The sequence below is a fragment of the Suncus etruscus genome, chromosome 4 (genome assembly GCF_024139225.1).
Source record: "Suncus etruscus isolate mSunEtr1 chromosome 4, mSunEtr1.pri.cur, whole genome shotgun sequence".
NCBI lineage: Eukaryota > Metazoa > Chordata > Mammalia > Eulipotyphla > Soricidae > Suncus > Suncus etruscus.
Window position 1 is genome coordinate 57,117,474 of NC_064851.1, and position 25,208 is coordinate 57,142,681.

The following is a 25,208-nucleotide window of genomic DNA, read 5'->3' on the forward strand; positions in this document are numbered from 1 at the left end:
GTTTGCTGTTTATAAGGCAAACACCTTACCACTCTGGCCCTGAACTGTCAGAATTTTCAGAAGTACTTTATTTACTTAGAAAAGTTAAATTCGTTCATGACAAGCAAATCAGAGTACAAGCTTTAAAACAGATCTCCTGGAAATGCGGTTGGGGTGGTTGTTGGTTTGTTCCCATGGGTACACAGAGATCTGGAGGGATGATTTTATCTCTTGCAGTCAAGAGGCCACTATGAGCGCTCACAGGCTCCAGGGTCTTGGTCAGGTACCCAGACTCACGTATGGGGCGCTATCCCCTTCCCTGTCTCTTACCTATGAATGGGGCAGGGCATTTTGGGGTGGAGCCTGCGTTGATCCCCTGACTGAAGGATCAAAAAGCGACGTAGCTATCAACCCTTGGCAACCACAAGCCAGTTACTTACTCCTGTGGTATCTTTTCTGACAAAAGAAATACCCGCAGAGGTCAGAAGGATCGTGAGGCCCCCGCTTTCACTGTCTGGATTCATACTGAAAATCAAGATCAAACGAGCTTTTGCAACCTTCTGCTTCACGGGAGGCTTCTGTCCTCCCTGAGCTCGACTTAGGACACCCGAGTTACCGTTCTACAACTGAACCTCCCCAGTCAAATTCCCCACCGGGTCAGTGAACAACGCTGAGGGGGAGGGGGCGATGGGGACCTCCCACTTATTATTATTAATTTTTTTTGATCACACCCAGCAGCGCTCAGGGGTTTCTCCTGGCCCTATGCTCAGAAATCGTTCCTGGCAGGCTCGGGGGACCATATGGGATGCCAGGATTCGAACCACCGTCGTTCTGCGTCTAAAGGCAAACGCCTTACCGCTGTGCTATCTCTCCGGCCCCCCATTTATTCTACACCTCTCATGTCTCTTCACCGTGCCCGACTAGAATCAAGCTCTACAGGCAGGGTCTTCTTTCCCCGCTGATTCCGCCAAGCCCCTTCGTTCCCCTGGCTGTGTGTGGTTCCTCTGGAGAATAGGCAAGAATCGCGTCCATCCATGCGCGTCACTAATTAGAAGTCGAGGCATTTGGCTACCTCCAAAGAGTCATAGTTACTCCCGCCGTTTACCCGCGCTTCACTGAATTTCCTCACTTTGACATTCAGAGCACTGGGCAGAAATCACATCGCGTCAACACCCGCCGTGGGCCTTCGCTAGGCTTTGTTTTAATTGAACAGTCGGATACCCCAACCCCACTTTCCCAGCCCTTAGAGCCCATCCTTATCCCGAAGTTACGGATCCGGCTTGCCAACTTCCCTCACCTACAAAAGTTCCAACATGCCAGAGGCTGTTCCCTTTGGAGACCTGCTGCTGCGGATCTAGGTACAGCCGGGTGTGAGATTTACACCCTCTCCCCCGGATTTTCAAGGGCCCTTGAGAACTCACTGCCAGAATCATGATGCTTCCCAAGGCCTGGGCCCCTCTCTCGGGGCAAGCCCATTCCAGGGAGCCCTGCCCTTCACAAAGAAAAGAGAACTGAGAACTATCCATGGGCCTCCCTCCGGCTTCTCCGAGGGATCGGTGGCATTACCGCAGTGTCAAGTTTGTTTCTTTTTGGGGGGTGTTGCATCCCTGGACTCAGCTGTGCTCAGGGATTACTCCTGGCTCTGTGCTAAATGATCACTGCTCGTGGTGTTCAGAGGATCCTAGTGGGTGCCAGGGATCGAAAACCTGGTTGGCTGGGTGCAAGACAACTGACCTGCCTGCTAGCCTATCTGTCTGGCTCCATTAAATTTATTTCTATTTTAGCAATGTTATATGTGTTTTCTCTTGTAAACATAAAAATCAAAAACATTGTGCTCGCTTCGGCAGCACATATACTAAAATTGGAACGATACAGAGAAGATTAGCATGCCCCCTGCGCAAGGATGACACGCAAATTCGTGAAGCGTTCCATATTTAAAAAAAAGAAAAAAAATTAAAAACATTTAAAATGTCTCCTAACATAATTATTAAATCACAGTATCTCAAATCACAAACCATTTTTTATTATTTTCCATGTTATATATAATTTTGTAATTTTATATCCGTGCTTTATAATTTCTTTGGTATTTAGGAATTTAGTCAAAGAGAATAAAAAAAAAGAGAAGTCAAATTTGATATTTTATAAACAAAAAATTTTATATTTATTAATTTAAAAATATATAATATGTTATATAATATATAATTTATAAATATCATAAATAATATTTATACTCAAGAGTATATGCATGTACATTTTATTACCTCTTCATCATCATTAAATTAAATTTTGAATTTTGAAATATAAAGTATACAAAAAGATGAAAATCTAGATATAATTATTTTATTTTATTGTGCTCTTAGCGACTTAGATTTTTCTATGCCTGTTAACATGTAATAGTTTATTTTTGGCAATTAGTTATCTTATGGACTTTATGTACAGTTTATAAATAAAGATGTTTATATCTATGACTCATTTGTTGATCTATATATCAGCTCAATTATTTTTGTCCTTAACTTACATTATGTAATCATTTAAATGTATTTTAAAGATATTTTCTATTTAAGTAACATGATTATAGTTACAGTCACCAACAGAACACCCCCTTTCACCAGAGTAACATTCCCCCCTCCCAATGCACCCTCCCCCCTTCCCATCCCCTGCCTGTATTCAAGACAGGCATTCTACTACAAGTTATTTGTTTTTAAGTTCAGCAATTTTTTTTTTCTTAAAGAATAAGAGTTAAAAAAAAATAGTAAAGATGTGGGCCCGAAGAGATAGCACAAGTGCGTTTGCCTTTCAAGGAGCTGATCCAGGACCAAGGTGGTTGGTTCAAATCCCAGTGTCCCATATGGTCCCCCGTGCCTGCCAGGAGCTATTTCTGAGCAGACAGCCAGGAGTAACCCCTGAGCAATGCCGGGTGTGACCCAAAAACCAAAAATAAAGAAAGAAAGAAAGAAAGAAAGAAAGAAAGAAAGAAAGAAAGAAAGAAAGAAAGAAAGAAAGAAAGAAAGAAAGAAAGAAAGAAAGAAAGAAAGAAAGAAAGAAAGAAAGAAAGAAAGAAAGAAAGAAAGAAAGAAAGAAAAGAAAGAAAGAAAGAAAGAAAGAAAGAAAGAAAGAAAGAAAGAAAGAAAGAAAGAAAGAAAGAAAGAAAGAAAGAAAGAAAGAAAGAAAGAAAGAAAGAAAGAAAGAAAGAAAGAAAGAAAGAAAGAAAGAAAGAAAGAAAGAAAGAAAGAAAGAAAGAAAGAAAGAAAGAAAGAAAGAAAGAAAGATGTGACCGTGGCAATCGCCATTGTTTGCATAGGCCCAGAAAAATATGGGGAAAATGAAAAAAAAATCCTTGGCCTGATTACAAGAAGGCCTCACCCCTGAAGTTTATTGGCATAAGACCAACTCTGGGCTCCAGGCATACCAGTCTGTCCAACCAGAGTCATTCTCCATGTGAAATTTTTTCACAATTTAGTTGTTGTTGGTATCAGGTTCCTATATTTAAAGATTCTGGAATCTATGCATTTCTTTCATTGAAGTCAGGCTGATGTGGAGCATCCTCTAGTTGCAGCACACCATTAGATGCGGAGCGATCTGCCCTGCAAGCAGGCTGTTGCTGAGTCGTCTGGGTGTTGAGAGCACTCTTTGGAGTAAGTCAATGTCAGAGCAGTGGTAGGTCTTCTCTGGTAGAGGTTTGGATCCTGGTAATGTCATAGACAATTGTGGTTGTTTCCATAGATGGTATCCATTGTTCAGGGGTGTATGGGCAATGCCCATTCTTCTGAGGCCTAAGCCAAATCATTATGCCAATGTTCAGGATATAAGGCCTAATTGCATTACCAAATTTGTGTTCCCATCTCTATTAGATAATAGCTTGTTTGCATATGTATTATTTTCCTATTTTAATGTGCCTATGCAATAGAGAATGCCACAAGATATTGTTGGTGCATCCGGGGGCCAACAAATAAAGTCCAACATTCCCCAAAACTTGGTTCAAACATAAATAGAAGAGTATACAGAGATACTCTTCTACCAGTATTGCTTGTAAAACAGATCTCAAAGGTGGAAAAGCAAACAAACAATCAAATAAAAAAAAAAAAACCAGTGGGCAAAATTGTCACTATATGAGGATATTCGAAAAGAGTTATAGATGTTAAGGGAATACATCTGAGATATACAAAGGAGATACACATGTCCCTTTTATGTTTTAGAAATAGTCAAGAGGGAGGGTGTCTTTTCCGAGACACCTCTTTGGTCTGTGATTTGGCCAAGCGAAGAGCACAGGGAGCCATGTTGTCCCCGTGTTGCCTACTGAAGCTTCAGACTCCCCAAGAGGCGTTAGCTTCCTAATTGCTGGAAGCTGGAAGTTCACCAGTCCCCTCCCTGCCCCCTGCAGGAACGGGGAAGCCCAGGGTCTCCTTTAAACTGCTCCTCGATGGAACCCACTTGCTAGGACCCTGAGCAGACAGCCAGGGGTAACCCTGGGGACCAGGAGGAAGGAGAGAGAAGGCTGTGGGGGGCACCCGAGAATGCATCTTCCCTTAAGCTTGGCCAAAAGGTCTACCACAAGGAGCCATGTCGTCCCTGTGTTGCCTACTGAAGCTTCAGACTCCCAACAAAACATTACTGTGAAAGATATGCAATCTACCTTGACCAAAACAAAAATCTTTTTTTTTCTTAGCATATCAGAAGGGTCATGTGCCAATGTCGTAACAAGATTAAAGAGAGGCACATATCACACAGGCGTGTGAAAACCCGATCACCATGCTTATGAACCGGAAAAGGATCCCAAAACAAAAATCTTTAGTACAAAAAAATGGTTAAATGTGGGGTAATAGGAGGTGGGAGTGAAGGAGTAAAGGAATATAATGAGCTTCTGGGCGGCCTTCTGAATATGACAAACAGATTAAACACAATGATATCCAAATATTTGTCTATATGTTCCACACCGCACTGTTTCACAATGGACAGGGTTAGTAAGGAAACTTGCCTGGGACTTCCTGAAGCCGGAACCTCTTGTGCTGCCATTCCCCATGCTGGCAGAAACTCCCGGCTTCCAGGAAGGAAAGAGATCCTTCAAGAACTGGGAGGCTGGAAGTTCAAAGTCCCACCCAAACCCTCCTTCTGGACCCCTGTGGGAAATGGGGAAAGCCTAGGGTAACCTTTAAGTTCCTGTCAGGACCCACCTTGCTGACTTGCCCGCATGTGACCCAGGGGAAGCCCTGGAGTTCCGGAGGAAGGAGGTAGAAGGGTGTTGTGGTGACTCAAGTCCTGCACCCCTCCTAGACCTGGTTAAAAAGACCTTTGGCATAGCAGAGGCCTGCCAAACCCCATGCTGGCAGAAATTCCAGGCTTCCAGGAAGGAAAGAGTCATTTAAATGTATTTTAAAATAATTTTGACATTTTTGACAAGACAGTTTTTGAAATGTCAGCAAATCCAAAAGTCAATATATATTAATATATATTGATATAGATTCCAATATATTAGAATTATTTGGCACTCTGTATTCTTCAGTTTTCCTTTCCAGGGACATTTTTTTTTATTTCCAGCCTGACTTTTATTTTTATCCCAATATTTTTGGGAGGCTCACACCCAGCGGTGCACAGGGGTTACTCCTGGCTCTGCTCTCAGAAATCACTCCTGGCCTCCCCCCCCCCCAAAAAAAAAAATCACTCCTGGCAGGCACGGGGTATCATATGGGATGCTGGGATTTGAACCGCCGTTCGTCCTGGATCGACTGTGTACAAGGCAGATATCCTACTGCTGTGCTATCTCTCAGGCCCCTTTAATTCAAATTTTTAAGAAAATATGCACAGGTGCCATTTATTTGACAGATATAATCAGAGAAGAGGCGAAGTGTGAAGGCATTGTTTTTAAAAATAATTCATTTTCTCTATTTAGTATATAATCAATTATTCTTTTTTAAAATTACTATCTTTATTTAAGCACCATGATTACAAATGTTTGTAGTTAGGTTTCAATTATAGAAAAGGACACCCCTCTTCACCAATGCAATATTTTCACCACCAATGCCTTAATTTCCCTCCTCCTCCACCACCCACCTATATTCGAGACAGGCATTCTATTTCTCTCACTCACTACCATAGTCGTGATAGCTGTTAGTGTGGTTATTTCTCTAATTGCATTCACCACTCTGTGATAAGCTTCATATTATGGGCCAGTCCTCCTAGCCCTCATTTCTATTGTCTCTGTGTATTATTACAATAATGTCTTTTATTTTTCTTAAATCCCATAAATGAATGAGACTATTCTATAACTTTCTCTCTTCTTCTGCCTTATTTCACTCAGCATAATAGTTTGACATGTTATATTTTTAACCTTTCTTTATGTCAGTCACAAAATATTAAAAATTAAAATTAAATTAATTAATTTGTTTTATGTTATCTATTCATATATTTGCAAATATTGACAGTACCTGTCATATAATAATAACATCAATATTTTCTATTTTCTGGAAATTTTTAGTTATATAAAAATACTACTAACATTATTGGGATTTAGTAAGAAATTACCTTAGTTAATTTTTGAGGTAAGCTCAGGAAATGGGCTTTATAATTTCCATTTTTTAATAAAACACACTAAAAACTTAGTTTGAATAACATACCTCAATTTGTAACTTCTGATTAATCCAAGTCCTTCTAATCTTTAATTTCAGTGTGTATGGGCTTGAGTATAGTGGTAAAGTGTTTGCTTTGCATCCTGCCAACATAGACAGAATCCCAACCACTATTTATGTGCTCCCAAGCAATGGCAAGGGTCACTCTTGAACAAAGAGCCAGAAATTGCCCCAAAGCACTACTGAGTGTGGCCCAAACCTAATCAGCAAAGAAACAAAACAAAATCAATGTCAGTGTGTGATCGCACCACTCTGCAATATAAAAGCTATTAACTTTACATTTTAAACATATTCTAACTGACTGAAGTTTAGAGAAAAATATATCTGAGTTACAAATTTCAAACCTTAAATAAAATTTGAACCTTTTTTAAAATTGTTATTTTATTAAAACATTGATTTACAGTTATTTGTAATTGAATTTTAGACATACAATTGCACACTGCTCAATAATCCTTATTAAATTTCAATAATACTCCAGAAACAAGAACATTCAAGTGACTGTCAGTAGAATTTGTTAAAAGAAATGAGAAAAAGCTCTAATAATTTTGCATATCAGGCTGGAGCAATAGCACAGACGGTAGGGAATTGCTTCTCACATGGCTGGGTTTTGATTTCTGACAACCCATATGGTCCCCCAAGCCAGAAAGCCTGACAGGAGTAATTTCTGGGTACAGAACCAGGAGTAACCCTTGAGTGCCACCGGGTATGGCACAAAAGAACAAATAAAAATGTTCTGCAAAGTCTTCAGCACAAACTTCATGATTTAAAAGTTATGTTTCCTATTCCTAAAATTTATCATATAAAAGATGTATAGATACTTCTAGAAAGTCCACTTAATTATTTTTGTGCATGAAATAAACATCATAATGATATAGTATTACACCACCTTTTAGGATCACTGCAGGAAAAGTGACATGACATTCCAAAGATTATTAATAAATGTGTACAAGTGCAGATCTCAACATTGATTAACCACATATGGTAATTAAGACCATTAGAAATAGGTGAAGGAGATGGAGACATAGTAGCAGGGTTAAGGTCTTAACTTGTTCATGACTGACCCCAGTTATAAACCTAGCATCACATATGGTGTCCAGAATACCCCATGGAGTAATCCTTGTATGGAGCCAAATACCACCCTAAGTACCCTAAGTACTGTCTATCCCCTCTTCCCCAATAAATAGGTGATAACACATTAGATAATAGCACATGATCAATAACTATAGTACTTCTTTGGAATAAACATGATTAACTCAGTTTAGAAGATGAATTCTTCAGTTCATTCTTCAGTGTTCAGTTCATATAAATGTGTTTTAAACAGCTTCTTTTAATAATATTTATAATTACCTTGTGAAGTACTTTCATGTGAAAAATCCACAAATATTTTCCTTTAACATTTTGTCATTTTTATCAGAGTAGCACTGGGGCTAGGAGATACAAGATTCAGAGATGATGGAGATAAAATATTAAAGCTTTGATTGCTTCTGACTCATATCATCTATATATTCTGTCATTTCTGTATTTATTGGTGTTGTTAACTAAAAGCTTCTCAAAGGAAAATTACAGCAATGCTAAATAATGTTTCAATAGATAGACTCTTCACTGTTCTATTGTGATCACAATAAAAATGTCTGAATTACTAAGATATTACAAAAGGCTGATTTCTACCTATAAAACGTAGTGTCTCTTTCTTAAATGCAACTACAATCTGAAATAATTGTACATAATCGAAACATAAAACTGACCTTGAATATGAAATAACTAGGATAAAGCGTGCTCAGAAGTTGTAAAACTTGTCAAATGTGTAATATTTATTTGGATAGGTGAGAATATTCTCAAAGTGTCTTTGATTCTTTTAAGCCAGCACTTTCTAAACCTTAGTGTGTATTCTAATCACTTGAGATGGATATTCTTTTTTTTTTTTTTTTTTTTTGGTTTTTGGGCCACACCCGGTGACGCTCAGGGGTTACTCCTGGCTATGTGCTCAGAAGTCGCTCCTGGCTTGGGGGACCATATGGGACGCCGGGGGATCGAACCGCGGTCCTGTCCAAGGCTAGCGCAGGTAAGGCAGGCACCTTACCTCTTGCGCCACCGCCCGGCCCCGAGATGGATATTCTTATTTTGTACATCTAGAGTTCTCTAGATTGAGATATTCACAATGATGCTGATGATCCGTGTTCATGGACTCCATTTGAGAAACAAAACGTGGGTAAAATAATGAACCTATCTGACTTTTCCACTGCAGAGGCAACAATGATTATCTTCTAATATTTCAATTTTAATTTTAATTTCAATTTTCAAATTTCAATTTCAAATTTAATTTTAATATTTCAATATTTCAATTAAAATATTGCAATTAAAGAATTTTGGGGGAGGTCACACCCGGCAGCGTTCAGGGGTTACTCCTGGTTCTACACTCAGAAATCATTTCTGGCAGGCTCAAGGGACCATATGGGATGCTGGGATTTGAACCACCGTCCTTCTGCGTCTAAGGTAAGTGCCGTACCGCTGTGCTATCCGGCCCGAAATTAAAGAATTTAAGCAATAAGTTTTGTAATGTCAAAGGACTTATGTATGTTTTTTAAATGTTTTTACAATAGGCAAAGGGAAAAACTTGCAAGAGAAATTAAAATAAAGTCCTTCAGAAAAAGAACAGTTCTTGAAAACATTGTACAAAAATTATCAAACAAACTTTATCAGAGCTTTTAAAAATTGAAAAAGAAAAAGAACAGTTCTTGAAAACATTGTACAAAAATTATCACACAAACTTTATCAGAGCTTTTAAAAATTGAAGGGGTGTTTCAGCACAGCAGCATATGCTGTTTGTTTGTTTGTTTGTTTGTTTTTGGTTTTTGGGCCACACCCGGCAGTGCTCAGGGGTTACTCCTGGCTATCTGTTCAGAAATAGCTCCTGGCAGGCACGGGGGACCATATGGGACACCGGGATTCGAACCAACCACCTTTGATCCTGGATCGGCTGCTTGCAAGACAAGCACCGCTGTGCTATCTCTCCGGGCCCGCATATGCTGTTCTTTTGGTGTTTAATTAACACTGAATTATATTCCACTGACTTATTTTTGATATTTATTTATTAGATACTTATTAGATATTTATTAGATAAAAGAATATTCTCTCTAAGACATTAACAGAAAAAGTTTGAAAACACAGGTACAGAGACAAATGTGATAGTCATGACAATTAAGTATACGAGGACAGGGGCCGGCGCGGTGGCGCTAGAGGTAAGAGGTAAGCTGCCTTGCCAGCTCTAGCCTAGGACAGACCGTGGTTCAATCCCCAGTGTCCCATATGGTCCCCAAGCCAGGAGCGACTTCTGAGTGCATAGCCAGGAGTAACCCTTGAATGCCACCGGGTGTGGCCCAGAAAAAAAATGTATACAAGGACAGACTTCAGACTTTCTGAAGACATTCATAATGTGCCAGCATAGACATTACTCTGCAGAGGCACCTCCTATGGTAAGGTACTTTCTAATAATAGGTGCATTTTCCCAAACTATGTTATGATCATCTAATAGAATATTAACATTTTGCAAGTGAGAACTAAGTACTAACCATGTAAGAAGAGCAGCTGATGATCACATTGCAAAGTCTATAACACATCTTGTTTATAACACACATGAATGGCAGAAACCAGAGAGCAGCAACTTCAGAAAGAATCTTACTATTCAGAAGAGTTTCAATTACTTTGAGTAAATTTTTGACTAATCAGAATTACTTTGTAGTAATCATATTTTTATCTGTACATGATAAATAGGGAGGAAATAAAGGTCTGAATGTCATCATGTAGAAAAATCTAGATGTGGAGAGGAATTACTGGGTAGGTGCAGAAATCCAGGAGTCACTTAAATTCCCTGGCTGCTCAAATATTCCATTCCAGTGTACATTCAAAATATGTTCTTTTCTGAAACTAGTGTCAGCTTCCTCTCCATTTCCAGCTTCTGTTTATTTCTATTACCAGAGACCAACAAAATATAACTGTCTCTTGGCATCAATAATATTATCATTCTAAATTATTTATTTGTATATATAATATGCTAGTGTAGCTGCTAGTGGTAAAATTAGTTCTGCATATTTGGGGAGAAGAAAGCTAGAGGATAACAGCCACACCTGGCTCTGCAGTGTTCAGGCCTTACTCCAGGTTCTTTTATCAGAAATCATTCCTAGCAGAGCTCAGGGGACCAAGTGGAGAATTAGGAATTGAACCTGGGTAGAACACATGCAAATCAATAAGCTTAATCCCTGTACTATCTCTACAGCTTAGTTCTGCAATTTTTTTAAATTACTTTTTTTAATTACTTTAAAGCATCATGGTTACAAAATTGTTCATGATTGAGTTTCAGTCATACAATGTACACCAACCTTCACCAGACATCAATAATTCAGAATTTTTAAATAACCCCCAATGGACAGTTTGGGGTTCTAATTATTTATGAAAACATGCTGTATTAAGTCACAACTAAAACTCCAATTGGATCTTAACCAGACAACTTTATTTTTACCCACTCACTAGATTTACCAGCTAATGGATTCCCCTTCTTTTTTGGTAATCACTAATAGTGCCAATAGTATAATTTATTTTAGATCTATCCAATATGTTGTTTTCTCTATATACCACATATGGTTAAATCTTATGGTTTCTGTCTTTCTCAATCTATTATTTCACTTAGCATAATACTTTTAAGCCCATCCATGTTGTTGTAAATGGCAGAATTTTATCTTCTTGTTATAGATAAATTGTATTATACTATCTATACAAACCACATCTTTATTTGTCAGTTGATGGACACCTACGTTGTTTGAAGTTCTTAGTACTGTAAATAACACTACAGTAAACATGAGTGTATATGTGTATACATATACAGATATATATATCTTCAAATTAGTATTTTTGTATTTTTAGGTTAATTACCAGAAGTAGGATAACTGACTTATGTGGAATTTTTTGTATTAACTTTCTAAAGAATCCCTATACTGTTTTCCACAGTGGCGATACCACTTTATATTCCATCATCATTATAAATGGACCTAATATCCAAAGCTGGATTTCCTAGCCAATCTCAAGTACAAAGAGAGTTCCTTACTCTCCTGATTTGCATTTTTGAATAATGAAGAACTTTTTGTTTTGTTTTGCTTTGTTTTCTGGCCACACTTTGTGGACTTAGGGTTCACTCTGGGGTCTCTGCTCTCAGGAATAACTCCTGGAAGTGCTCAGAGAACCATGTGGGATGCCAGAGATTGAACCTCTGCTGTACATAAGCAATAACTCTTTGGCCTTAAGTTGAATATATTTTTATGTGTATGTTGGCCATATGAATGTGTTGGGGGAACAAATCAGATCTTCACCAATTTCTTTACTTTTATCTTTTTGGGGGTGGGGGTGACTCCTGGCTCTACGTTTAGAAATCGCTCCTGGGGCCGGGCAGTGGCGCTAAAGGTAAGGTGCCTGCCTTGCCTGCGCTAGCCTTGGACCGACGGCGGTTAGATCCCCCGGTGTCCCATATGGTCCCCCAAGCCAGGAGCAACATCTGAGCACATAGCCAGGAGTAACCCCTGAGCGTTACCGGGTGTGGCCCAAAAACCAAAAAAAAAAGAAAAAAAAGAAATTGCTGCTGGCAGGCTCGGAGGACCATATGGGATGCCGGGATTCGAACCACTGTCCTTCTGCAAGGTAAATGCCTTACCTCCATGCAATCTCTTCTGCCCCTACTTTTATCTTTTAATTTTTTTAAAGTTTAATTGGAGTACTGTAATGGCCCCAAATGTCATATTTTGATCCAGTGAAGGCTGGCCTAGGGCAAGGGTTGCCACAGAAAATAATCCACATAAAGTTGAAAGTGAAACACATGTGGCTGAGTACCACTCTGTATTGTGAATCCAAGAGAGACAGAGACAGAGGGACAGGGACAAAGAAACTGGGGCGGGGGGAGAGAGAGCTGTCTGCCAGAAATGAAGTTTTTATTGAGGAGAGAGAGAGAGAGAGAGAGAGAGAGAGAGAGAGAGAGAGAGAGAGAGAGAGAGAGAGAGAGAGAGAGAGAGAGAGAGAGAGAGAGTTGTCTGTCAGAAAACTCCAAGTGATACAAAGAAAACAGGGAAGATCTTTGTTTTGGGTGAAACCAAGTTGTAAGTTGTAAAGAAACAGACTGCATGATTTACAAAGCTACTCATACTTGAGTTTTAAACATACAGCATTCAAATACTAATCTGATCACCCATGTCAATTTCCTTCTACCCTTCTGGTAAATTTTTATGTATGCTGTCCAGTTTTTCAAATATTAATCAATAAATTTTCCTGACCCACTATAATAACTAGTCTATATTGGCATTTATTGTCATATAAACTTATTGTCATTATATATATTTATATACATAGTCATATATTGTCATTTATATATTTATTGTCAATATATATTGAAATTTATTCTTTCATACATTTTCAAGTATAATTTTCATCACATTATTTACATTATTTTATTTGCTTTATCTGAGAAATCTTAATTCATCCAACTCCTATATTTTTTCATTACCCAAATATCACATCGTTTGAGTCTAACTGGCTTCTATTCCCAGTGATAAATAAGTCTACAGATTGGACTAAGGCACATATGAATTTCTTTTCTCTGAAATCTGCTACCAGCTTCAGATATTATTATTTCAATTGAACAAAACATTGTGATTGTGATAACACTAAAATCAGAGTTGGTTGTGTGAAGAAATAGTCGTGTTATAACATAATTGAGAAAACATTTATTCAATAATAGGAATAATGATTTAGGCCACAATTAAGAGGCACTCCAAAATTCCTGGTCCACCAGTATCAGGGACTGGAGAAAACCTTAAGGGTCAGGCATAGAATCAGTCTGAGTTTAGTTCAGCTGTTTTGAAACTTTCTCAGTGGTTCTTGAATACATTCGCCTTAAGGCAGAGAGTTATACTGCATCGTCTTTTTTTTTGGGGGGGGGCACACCCGGCATTGCTCAGGGGTTACTCCTGGCTGTCTGCTCAGAAATAGCTCCTGGCAGGCACGGGGGACCATATGGGACACTGGGATTCGAACCAACCACCTTTGGTCCTGGATCGGCTGCATGCAATGCAAACACCGCTGTACTATCTCCTGTACTATCTCTCCGGGCCCCTGCATCGTCTTTTGTAACAATTACAATTCTCCTATTTCTTTTCTAGTAGCTGTGACATAGAGAAAATAGGAAATGGCTGAGTCAGAATTGCCTTCAGAATTTTGCCCAAAAGTCTTGACATGGCAATCAGAGACAAGACGGGATTTTTAATTAAAAGTAGGCCGTGTGGCTACATTACCATTGATGAGAAGAAACAGTTGAGTGATGACAATGAAATCTTGAATCATACTTTGTTTCCAATGTGAACCTAGTTAGGTGCCTCATCTTTGTATCAAGACCAAGCAGCTTTTGAACTGCACACAGCTCAGACTTAAGATAGTCCAGGTTTTGCTTTGCCCTTAGGGTCTCAGGAAGGGTATTCCCTGAACATAAGCTTCCCGAAGCCAGATCATGGCTACTAATGCCAGCTTCTATCTATACCAACCCACCAAAGCCTCTCTTATCAAGGTTAACAACCATGCACTGCAATATTTTAAATAGAGGCCCCAAGGGCTTTCCCTTGTGAAAGTCAAGTGCAAATGTTCCGAATGTCAGTTCACCTAAACGCGAAAACTTCACTGAAGAGAAACCTCTTAAAGCTGTCTTGAATGAGGACCCACTACCGAGGTCCGTATTCCCCGGAAAGCAATGTCAGGGTTAAAACAGAGCATGACAATTCGTCGCTTATTTTTATTTAAGGCAAACGATTTGTATAGGAAATGAGACACTGGTGAGCTTCTAGTCTCCGCTTCGCGTCACTTCACGAAGCCCTCGCTCCCCTCTCAACCCCGTTGAATCGCGGCTCCAAGAACCAGCGGGCTCCGAGTTCAAGGTTCGAAGGCACTATCACTCACAAACACGCCCCGCAATTTACATACTGTGCAGATAGACCAATGGCAGCCCTTCTTCCTCGTCCCGCCCTCCTGCTCCACGGGGGCCAATAGAAAGGGCCTCTGTCTATAAACCCCAAAGAGATCTAGGAAACGGGCACCCATTGGCGGAGGCCTCCCGCAGTGCACTCTGGGACCCCGCCCCGTTGCCTTGGCGCCGAAAGTCGCCGTTGAGAGCAGCGAGGTGGTGTTTCACTCGCGCTCCTCTAGACTCGACGCTTCGACCGTTTCCGCGAAGCTACCGACTCCCTCTGACAGCCGCACTTGCCCAGGCGCTCGCTGCGAGCTAGGTGAGCGGGCAGCCAGAGGACACCTGGACCCCGCGTCGTTTCTGTGGGCGACTGGCGGCACTCCTGCGGTGCCACGCGTGCAGCGAGCTGGCGGAGTCGGGGCCTGGGTCTGGGACCCTGGACTGTCTCCCATCTGGTCCCCCCAGCCTGCCGGGAGCGATCTCTGAGTGTAGAGCCAGGAGTAACCCCGAGCGCCATCGGGTGTGCCCCCAAAACAAAGCTAGACTAAACTAAACGGAAAGAAAAGAAAAAGAAAGCCAGTGGTGTCTTTATTCCACTACTACCACCACCACTACTACTTGTTCCTTTGACAGTGGGATAGCAAGTTTAGGTGTTGCCGGTCAGTTCCGTGGATCTGTGCCTTCCTGTAAGTTGGTATATGGAAAAGGGAATGCTTTTTGTGATATTTCATTCTAAAAGGAGAGAAAATCTTAAAAGCTACTGGAGAGACAGATTTAAAAAAAAAAAAAGAATAGGGGCTGGAGAGATAGCATGGAGGTAAGGCGTTTGCCTTTCATGCAGAAGGTCGTTGGTTCGAATCCCGTCATTCCACATGATTTCTGAGCAGAGAACCAGGAAAAAAAAACCCTGAGCGTTGCCGGGTGTGACCCAAAAAACAACAACAACAACAACTTGTGAAAAATAGCTGAATACATTGCTATTATGTAAATGTACAAGACCACAATTTTTAAATGGTTGTGTATTACTAGTGTAGTAATAACCTGGTGGATGTCAGGGTTATTCCTGGTTCTGAGCTCAGAAAAAGCTCCTGCCAGGCTCAGAGGAACATATGGAATGCTGGAGATTGAACCCGGGTCCATATTGGGTTGATTACATGCAAGGAAAAATGCCCTACCTCTGTGCTATCGCTCCAGCCCTGAAAATGTCTTTAGTAAAAAGAATCGAATGAATTTCAGGCTGTAGAAGAATGAATAAGAAACTGGTAGTAAGGATTTTTTTCTTTGCATTGAAACTGTTAGCTTGGGCCTGGAGAGATAGCACAGCGGCGTTTGCCTTGCAAGCAGCCGATCTAGGACCAAAGGTGGTTGGTTCGAATCCCGGTGTCCCATATGGTCCCCCATGCCTGCCAGGAGCTATTTCTGAGCAGACAGCCAGGAGTAATCCCTGAGCATCACCGGGTGTGGCCCCCCCCCCCAAAAAAAAAAGAAACTGTTAGCTTGCATTAGCAAAATGTTCCTCTTCTCCACTTTCATTTTGTTTCTTGTCTTTTTTATACAAACCACTCAAAGCTATTAAGATTATCTTGTAGTTTTGTGTTGTGTTTTCCTTTTTTTTTTTTTTTTTTGTCTCTATTGGACATCTGTGTCTTTTTGGAAAAGTGGTTATTCGGATCCTCTACCCATTTTGATTGTATTTTTGGTGTTTTTGTTTTTGCTTTTGATTTGTTTTGGTTTTTGGTTTTGGGGCCACACCTGGTGACTCTCAGTGGTTACTCCTGGCTATGTGCTCAGAGATTTCTCCTGGTTTGGGGGACCTTATGGGACGCAGGGGGGGGGGGGGAATCAAACCATCATCTGTCCTGGATCAGACTCATGCAAGACAAATGTCCCACCACTGCGTTATTACTCTGTCCCATTGTTTGTACTTTTGTTGAGTTGTATGACGTCTCTCTCTTAGATTTTCATCCCTTGAATATGTTCATTGCAAATATCTTCTCCATTCATTAAATTGCCTTTTTGTTTCAACAATCGTTTCTTTCCTATACATTACACTTTTTTTTATGCAGTCACATTTATTTTTGGTTTACAACTCTTTCCTTTTCCCTTCTCTTTTTTGCAGTGTTGTGATAACTGAGGTCTGTGGTTGATGACATACATGTTCATAGTGCTCATCAACTTGCAATCCTTTAGTTGTATAAACATGCTTGCATCTATGTTTGCTGAGAGTTGCACCCTTTGTTGTAGTATACACATTAGTTGTGTCACACATAATGAAACTAACCAAGAAACGACTAAGATAAAAGCATATTCTTAGGCAAATCTTAGTGATTATCAGTTGAGAAAAGGGTGAAATGGGTTAGATGGATAAAAGAAATCAATTGTATGGTGGGGGAAAGAAATTAGATTTTAATGGTGATCATAACATAGCACAGACAGATATCAAATTGTCATGCTGAATATTTGAGCCCTATAAATATTTTAAAATAGTGTTCTTCAGCCACTGGCAGTTAGTGGCAGGTATAAATTTTGTCCTGCATACTGGTTCTAAGACTGGCACTTTTGAGCAAAATGGTGAATCCAGAGTTCTGGACCTTTCTATACCTTCAGACCGGCACTGGTCCTTGGACTAGTAGTTAAAGACCATGGTTTTAAACCAGTGCTACTGCAATAAGAAAAAATGATTTTAAAGAACAATTAGGAATTGTAAGGGGAAAAATGCTTCCTAACCTACATGTAGTTACATGGTGCAACCCTTTTGAATGAGGTATAGGTTAAATACTCATTTTTATAGTTTAAATTGATAATTAAGAAATAGTATGACGGGGGCCTGAGAGATAGCATGGAGGTAGGGCATTTGCCTTGCTTGCAGAAGGATAGTGGTTTGAATCCCATATGATCCCCTAAGCCTGCCAGGAGCAGTTTTGCTAGCATGGAGCCAGGAGTAACCTCTGAGCACTGCAGGGTGTGACCCAAACAAACAAACAAACAAACAAAAGAAATAGATGGTATGACATAAAAGTATTTCACTAAAGTAGTTTTTACAGGGAATATGACTTGGTTAATGAGATCATGAATTACCTCCCTCCACTCATTTTAACTATCTGAATATAATTGTGGTATGGGACAGCCAAGTCCATGCTGAGATGCATAGGAGATGAATGACAGTTTGATTTTGTGGAATCTTATCCTTTCTTATCAAATTTTATAGAGAACTGCCTCTGCTATGTTTGGATAAAAAGAAACAATACTTCCTAAACCACATATTAAGTTTTATAGGATTATATTAAAATGTAAAGTTCTTGATGAGAAATATTAATCATAATTTATAGACATTTTCTAAGAGTATAAGTATAATTGTTAGGATTTACTGGGTGTGCATATGTGATTATTGTTGAATTATATTCCAGTTTCCTAAAATAGTTATTATCATTCTGATTTTATAGATTAAGTTATAATGAGATTTAAATTCAAACTGAGAAATTAGGTTTCCAGACTTATACAGTTAATAAGTGATGGAGTAAACATGATTGCTCTAATTCATCAAACTTGTTTGCTTGTTTGTTTGTTTCGGTAAATGTATTTTCTTTCATGATTGTAGACTGGAAGATTCAGACTTATTCTTTACTTCTTTGGTGGTGCTGTAAATTAAACGCAGGACCTGGGCTGGAACAGGGGCACTGCAGATAGAGCATTTGCCTTGCACAAGGCAGAGAGATCCCAGGTTTGATTCCTGCCATTGCATATGATCCCTTGAACCTTCTGGAGTGATTTATGTGTGTAGAGTCAGGAGTAACCCTTGAGCACTTCTGGGTTTACCTCTCCACCCAAAGTAAGGGCTCTACCACTGAGAAACATCCCTCACCCTTGACTTATGGTTTTTGTTTTGTTTTGGTTTTGGTTTTTGGGTCACACCCAGCAGTGCTCAGGGGTTACTCCTGGCTCTATGCTCAGAAATCACTCCTGGCAGGCTCAGGGGATCATATGGGATGCTGGGATTTGAACCACCGACCTTCTGCATGCAAGGCAAAACGCCTTTCCTCCATGCTATCTCTCCGGCCCCTGACTTATGGGTTTTTAAGTATTAGTACTTTTGTTTTGAGGGGACAAAGAGATAGCACAGTGGTAGGGAATATGCCTTGCACGCAGATGGATGGTGGTTCCAATCCTGGCATCCCATATAGTCCCCTGAACCTGCCAGGGTCAATTTCTGAGAGCAGGGCCCGGAGAGATAACACAGCGGCGTTTGCCTTGCAAGCAGCCAATCCAGGACCAAAGGTGGTTGGTTCGAATCCCGGTGTCCCATATGGTAAACACCCCCCCCCCCCCCCGTGCCTGCCAGGAGCTATTTCTGAGCAGACAGCCAGGAGTAACCCCTGAGCAATGCTGGGTGTGGCCCCCCCAAAAAAAAATTCTGAGAGCAGAGCCTGGAGTGACTGGAAGCACTGCTGGGTGTGACCCCTCCCCCCAAAAAAGAAGAACTTGTATCTTGAATTGCTGATTTCAAGAACTAAGAATGCTAAGTATTAATTCCTCAGAGGTATAGACAAGATTCTGAGTTGATCTTTATGCTCCTTCAAAGGAAAAATTTTAGTTACTTAGTATCTACAAAGTACACGGGCCAGAGCAATAGTAGAGCCTTACATCTGGCCAGTTCAGGTTCAATTTCCAGCATCCCATATGGTCCCCTGAGCGATGCCAGGAATAATTCCTGGGTCAGAGTCAGGAATAATCCCTGAGCACGGGATTATATCTTCTATAAATATATATGCAGTATATATAGTGGGTAGGGCCCTGCTTTGCATATAGCCGACCAGGAGTTTTATCCTTGGTACTCAGTAGTGGTCATCCTTAGCCCAACTAGGAGTGAGCTCAGAGCTCAAAGCCAGAATTAACACTGAGTATTGCTGGGTGACCTGTTATACTTTTATATTCTAAATTCATTTTCTTGTTATTAGGAATAGAACTGGGTTTATATCACATATAAAAGCATGACCAAAGTTTTAATATATCTTGCTAATTCTTGTTCCCAAAACTCTGTATTTTTTCTTGGTAGCAATTTTGGCAGCACTGAGTATTGTCTAAAAAGATTTTTGCTGATTTGATAAATGTTTAAATGGTATTTCAAATTTAATTTCTTTCCTTTGATTATGGAGCTACTCTTTTCTTTTTAAACTTAACAAAACTTTATCCTGTCCCCTACAAGCTTCATACCGACTGACCAGGACTGTCTCTTAGAAAAGATGACCACACCCAAATCACAAATGAGATTATAGAGGGAGAAGATATAGGGAATCTATAGCTTCTGATGATCTTTATGATTAGCTGTTGTCTAGGGTACCTTTCCACTGCCCCCTAGTATTCTTTCCAGATTGGCTACCTATAGGGCCAGGCATCTTGGGGCGGTGTTAATAAAAACAGGCTTTTCAAAGAAAGCCTAACATATGGCTTACAACATGTGATTCTTTCAGAATGGCATCCCTCCTTATTCAGAACCCTAGAGAAGTCTGACATGTGGGCTTCACAAAATGGCACTCTTCCTTGTTCAGAACTTAGAACTATCCCTCCTCTTTTTATGAAACTGAGTCAAATCCTTGACTCTTCTTGCGGTTCCTCATTCCTATCCCTGCTTATGGGCACATACTGGGACCTTAGCACAGCATCTTACCTTCACCTAGGCATGCCTGAATAAAGTGGGTAAAAAATTAATTTCATAAGGATCTACTAAAGCATAACAAAAATAAATAGGGGCCTAGTCAAAGCGATTACCTGGGGTGATATACAGGGAGGTAGAATCTTTCTTTTCCTAGAAACTTGCCTCTACCTGCTGCAGCATCCCCTAGATCAGTGGTCAGCAACCCACAGATTTCTGTGTGAATACTTATATGCAGAATATTCTCAATAAAAACTTATTGAAACTAAAAACAGTGTACCATCCTGTGTACTTTCAGTTTTAAACATGTGGCTCTCAAAATAAATTTCAGTCGTGGTTTTGGCGAGATTTGGCTCAGTTGAGAAAAAGATTGCTCACCACTGTCCTAGATGACCCCTGATCTGTTCTCCTTGAGCCATACACGTTCACCTTGTTTCAATAACTTTAAGTCCAAACTCCTCCTGTTTCACAGGGCCACTTTTAAGGAGTCCAGAGAGTGATCTAGATATATGCTGGCAATTTCTCTCGATGTCTGATGCTAGTCTCTCTTCTACTCCATACTTGATGGTGGGGCTTACACTGACACCTTAAGGCAGTGTTGAACTGCTGGCTCCCTCCTTTTTATTTGCCTTAACTGATGCTTCCCTATTAAGAATCTAGTCTGGGCACAATATCTTAAAGGTTCTATTGAAATTGAGGCCAGGCATCTCTGGTTCATAGCACTCCCAATACTTTGCCTTAGACTTCCAGCCTTAGCTTCAGTGTCTGGCTCCCTTTGTAATTTGAGTATGTGCTGCCAGTAGGCCTCCCTGACACATTCCTATACCCTGCAGAGAAAGTCTGCCTCTTCTCCACATTTCCCCCACATTGCCAGGGACTCCATTTTGAACAGACATAAAATGACAATGCTCTGTGGGCAACTTCCCTATCCCAGGACCTGAACCCATGGGTTAGTACCCACTTCTTTTTTTTTTTTCTTTTCTTTTTTTTTTTTGGGGGGGGGGGGTCACAACCAGCAGTGCTCAGGGGCTACTCCTGGCTCTGCACTCAGAAATTGCTCCTGGCAGGCTCGGGGACCATATGGGATGCTGGGATTCGAACCACCATCCTTCTGTATGCAAGGCTAATGGCCTACCTCCATGCTATCTCTCCGGCTCCAGGTACCCACTTCTTTTTAACACTTATATCTCAGTAGCGGAGATAAACCCAAACAAATCACATAAGTCAAAGTTTAGGGGAGGAATTCTTGGGTAACTGTTTGACCCACAACCCTCCAGCCACAGTCTGGGTAAGAGGGTGTTCATTCTTGTTGGTCATCCCACAGTCACCACCATCAGCAGGAGCACTAGGGTATCTGTGTTCTGTTCTGGTCCTGGGAGATAATTCAGCTAGATCTGGAGGGACTCCTCATTCAGATGGCGACTCTCCACATGAAGAGAAAGGAGGTTCCTGCATCTTCTTCAATCCTGCAACTTAAACAGCTGTTGGGTGAAGAGAACAACATAGAAGTCAGTAGACCACAGAGACGGGCTGTGAGGGTCACTGCCATTCCCGCTCTTGGTTCAAGGGAAAGGCCTCCCACTCTTGGTGCTTATTCTTTTACCTTAACATTACCAAGGGAAGACATAATCTTTGCTCCTTCTTTTCTTACACCTCCCATTCTTTTTAAATTTTAATATTCAGTTTCTTCATTCCACTTGTCTCTACCTCGAGGGTAGATCAATGGCCTTAACTAATTGAGTTCCCGGAGCCCTTTTTGCCCTTATTCTTCTGGAGGCTTTCCTGCTGACTTTTCTGTTTCAAATCTTCCTTATAGATTTCACCACCTTCGAAGCCATTAAAATGGAGTATGGGTGATTATCCATCTTCTGTAACTTCTTCAGGGTGTCAAAGGACTATAGACCCTACTTATAAGAAGGGGTGAAATCTCATGCTACCTTAGTTCTTTTTTTTTTTTTTTTTTTTTTTGGTTTTTTGGGCCACACCCATTTGATGCTCAGGGGTTACTCCTGGCTAAGCGCTCAGAAATCGCCCTTGGCTTGGAGGGACCATATGGGACACCGGGGGATAGAACCACGGTTCTTCCTTGGCTAGCGCTTGCAAGGCAGACACCTTACCTCTAGCGCCACCTCACCGGCCCCGCTACCTTAGTTCTTAATGAAGCAATTGACATTAGTTCGATTTTGGAGTTTCAACATCTGAAAAAGATCAGATCAATTAGATGGGAATATTACTGAGACAGATCAAGCTCAGGAGCAGTAAATGGTCCTCTCTATCTTTGGGAGGACAATGCAGTAGAAGATTTTCCCTCTGAGATGATGACACAGAAATTATGCAACAGAAAGCAAATCATCCTAGCATTATACCTGTTTCCTGGGTATCTTGGTCATCTGTGTGAGGTCATGCTGCCTGTCTTCTTCAGGATATGCTCCCTAGTGTTAAAGATGTTGCCTGGAGAGGGAGACCAGAACTTCACACTAGGTTCAGTAATAGCAATTAAAACACAGCTCTAAATTACTTTTCTTACAGTCCTATTCAGTCTAAGTTCCTCTGGTAAAGTTCTAGCCAGACTAGTGATCGCATGTACAGCTTTCAGTTTCTTATGACCAGTCTATTACAACCAGTAAGTACACTTTCATATGGGTTACCCTAGAGGAGTGAGCTTTAAGACTTCTAGAATGCATTTAATTTGATCAGCTACAGAAAAATAGTTTTTTGCCACCTTCATATTGAACCTTGCCAGATGGCTAAATAAACCTAGCTTTTCCTTTGCATAAATCCAGAAAGACTGGAGAACTCTTTATTTGGGGCACTGAATTATTGACAGAGAATTTCTGAGGATTGGTTAAGGACAGAGCAGGTGGTTTAACAATGCTGTACCTACTTGTCACTTAACCTCGACCCCTTCTGAAACAGAGCTCTGAGGTCCCTTTAGCTGACCTTTTGTTTGTTTTGTTTTGTTTTGTTTTGGGGTCATACCCGGCAGTGGCAGTGGCACTCAGGGGTTACTACTGGCTCTGCACTCAAAAATCATTCCTGACTTGGGGGACCATATGGGATGCCTGGGATTGAACCCAGGTCTGTCCTGGGTCAGCCACGTGCAAGGAAAACGCCCTACCGCTATGCTATCACTCCAGCCCAGTCATTGTCTTTTTTTTTTCACTGAATATTTCCTATAATACTTTGCTTTCCCTGGATTTTTCTTTTTACATATGTATGTAATAAATATATATGTATATATATGTGTATATATATAATCTTTATTTAAGCACCATGATTGCAAACATGATTGTAGTTGGGTTTTAGTCATAAACAGAACACCCCTCCTTCATCAGTGCAACATTCCCACCACCAGTGCTCTTCCCTCCTTCCCAACCTCTACCTATATTCAAAACAGGCATTTTTCTTCTCTCATTCATTAACAGAGTCATGATAGTTGTTAGTGTATTTATTTCCCTAACTACACTCACTACTTTTTGTGGTGAGCTTCATATTGTGAGCTGGTCCTTCTGCCCTCATCACTATTGTCTCTGGGAGTTGTTACAATAATGTTTTTAATTTCTTAAAAATAGATGAGTGAGACTATTCTGTGTCTAGCTCTCTCCCTCTGACTTATTTCACTCAACGTAATAGATTCCATGCACAACCACATATAGGAAAATTTCATGACTTCATCTCTCCTGACAGCTGCATAATATTCCATTGTGTATATGTACCACAGTTTCTTCAGCCAAATCTGTTGAAGGGCATCTTGATTCCAGAATCTGGCTATTATAAATCACACTGTAATGAATATAGGTGTGAGGAAGGGATTTTTTTTTCTGTGTGTGTGTGTGTGTGTGTGTGTGTGTTACAAGCATATATCCCAGGAATGGTATAGCTGGATCATCTGGGAGCTCAATTTCCAGTTTTTTGAGGATTCTCCATATTGTTTCCCATAAAGGCTGGAGTAGATGACATTCCTACCAGCAGTGAATAAGAGATTCTTTCTCTCAACATCCTTGCCAGCAATGATTGTTTTTGTTCTTTGTGATTTGTGCATGTCTCTGTGGTGTGAGATGGTACTTCATTGTTGGATTTGCATCTTCTGATAATTAAATGTTGTGGAGCATTTTTTTCATGTGTCATTTGGCCATTTGTATCTCTTTGAGGAAGTGTCTGTTCATTTTTTTTCTCCCGATCTTTTGATGGGGTTAGATGTTTTTTCTTGTTGCATTCTTTCAGTACCTTGTATATTTTCTCTATTAGCTCCTTATTTGATGGGTATTGGATGAACAGTTTCTTCCATTCTGTGGGTGGCTTTTGTATCGTAGAAACTATTTCTTTGAAGCACAGAAGCTTCTCAGCTTAATATATTCCCATCTGTTTGTCTCTACTTCCACTTTTTTGGAGAGTGCTGTTTTCTCCTTGAAGATGCCTGAGTTAGTCTCAATATCATGGAGCGTTTTACCTACGTGTTGTTCTATTTAACTTATGGTTTCAGGCCTGATGTCAAGGTATTTAATCCATTTGGATTTGACCTTTGTTCATGGTGTTAGATGGGAGTCTGAGTTCGCTTTTTTTGCAAGTGACTAACCAGTTGTGCCAACACCACATGTTGAAGAGGTTTTCCTTGCTTCATTTTGGGCTTATCATCTTTTGATCCCAGATGAGCCCAGATGTTAGGGTATGAAGTCAAAGGATTAGACTCCACAATTGGAGTAAAGCTTAACACAACTTTATTCTGTCAGCCACAGCCCCGTCCTGACCAATCAGTGCCATTTACCAGAGGAAAACTGGGACTACTCTTAGTTGGGCTCAAAGTCTCTGCCCTGCTAAGTGCTTTGTAGTTATACCTGGCTCATCTTTGTAGTTGCTCCTGGATGAGGAATTAAACCCTGCTGTATGAAAAGCTTACACTGCAGCTCATTGAGATTTATCTTTAATCACTTTGGTTGACTATTTTATCAGGTCTATTTATAGTTAT

General features: G+C 40.4%; 2 non-coding genes across 2 annotated transcripts; one reads left to right on the forward strand and one right to left on the reverse strand.

Annotated features, from left to right (window-relative positions):
* Positions 1-1,810: 1,810 nt before the first annotated feature.
* LOC126008339 (U6 spliceosomal RNA) lies at positions 1,811-1,917 on the forward strand. Its single transcript, XR_007495674.1, has one exon. It is a non-coding gene; the product is annotated as a U6 spliceosomal RNA (small nuclear RNA).
* A 2,730-nt stretch (positions 1,918-4,647) lies between these two features.
* Positions 4,648-4,751, reverse strand: LOC126008064 (small nucleolar RNA U13). Its single transcript, XR_007495483.1, has one exon. It is a non-coding gene; the product is annotated as a small nucleolar RNA U13 (small nucleolar RNA).
* Between the last annotated feature and the right edge of the window lie 20,457 nt (positions 4,752-25,208).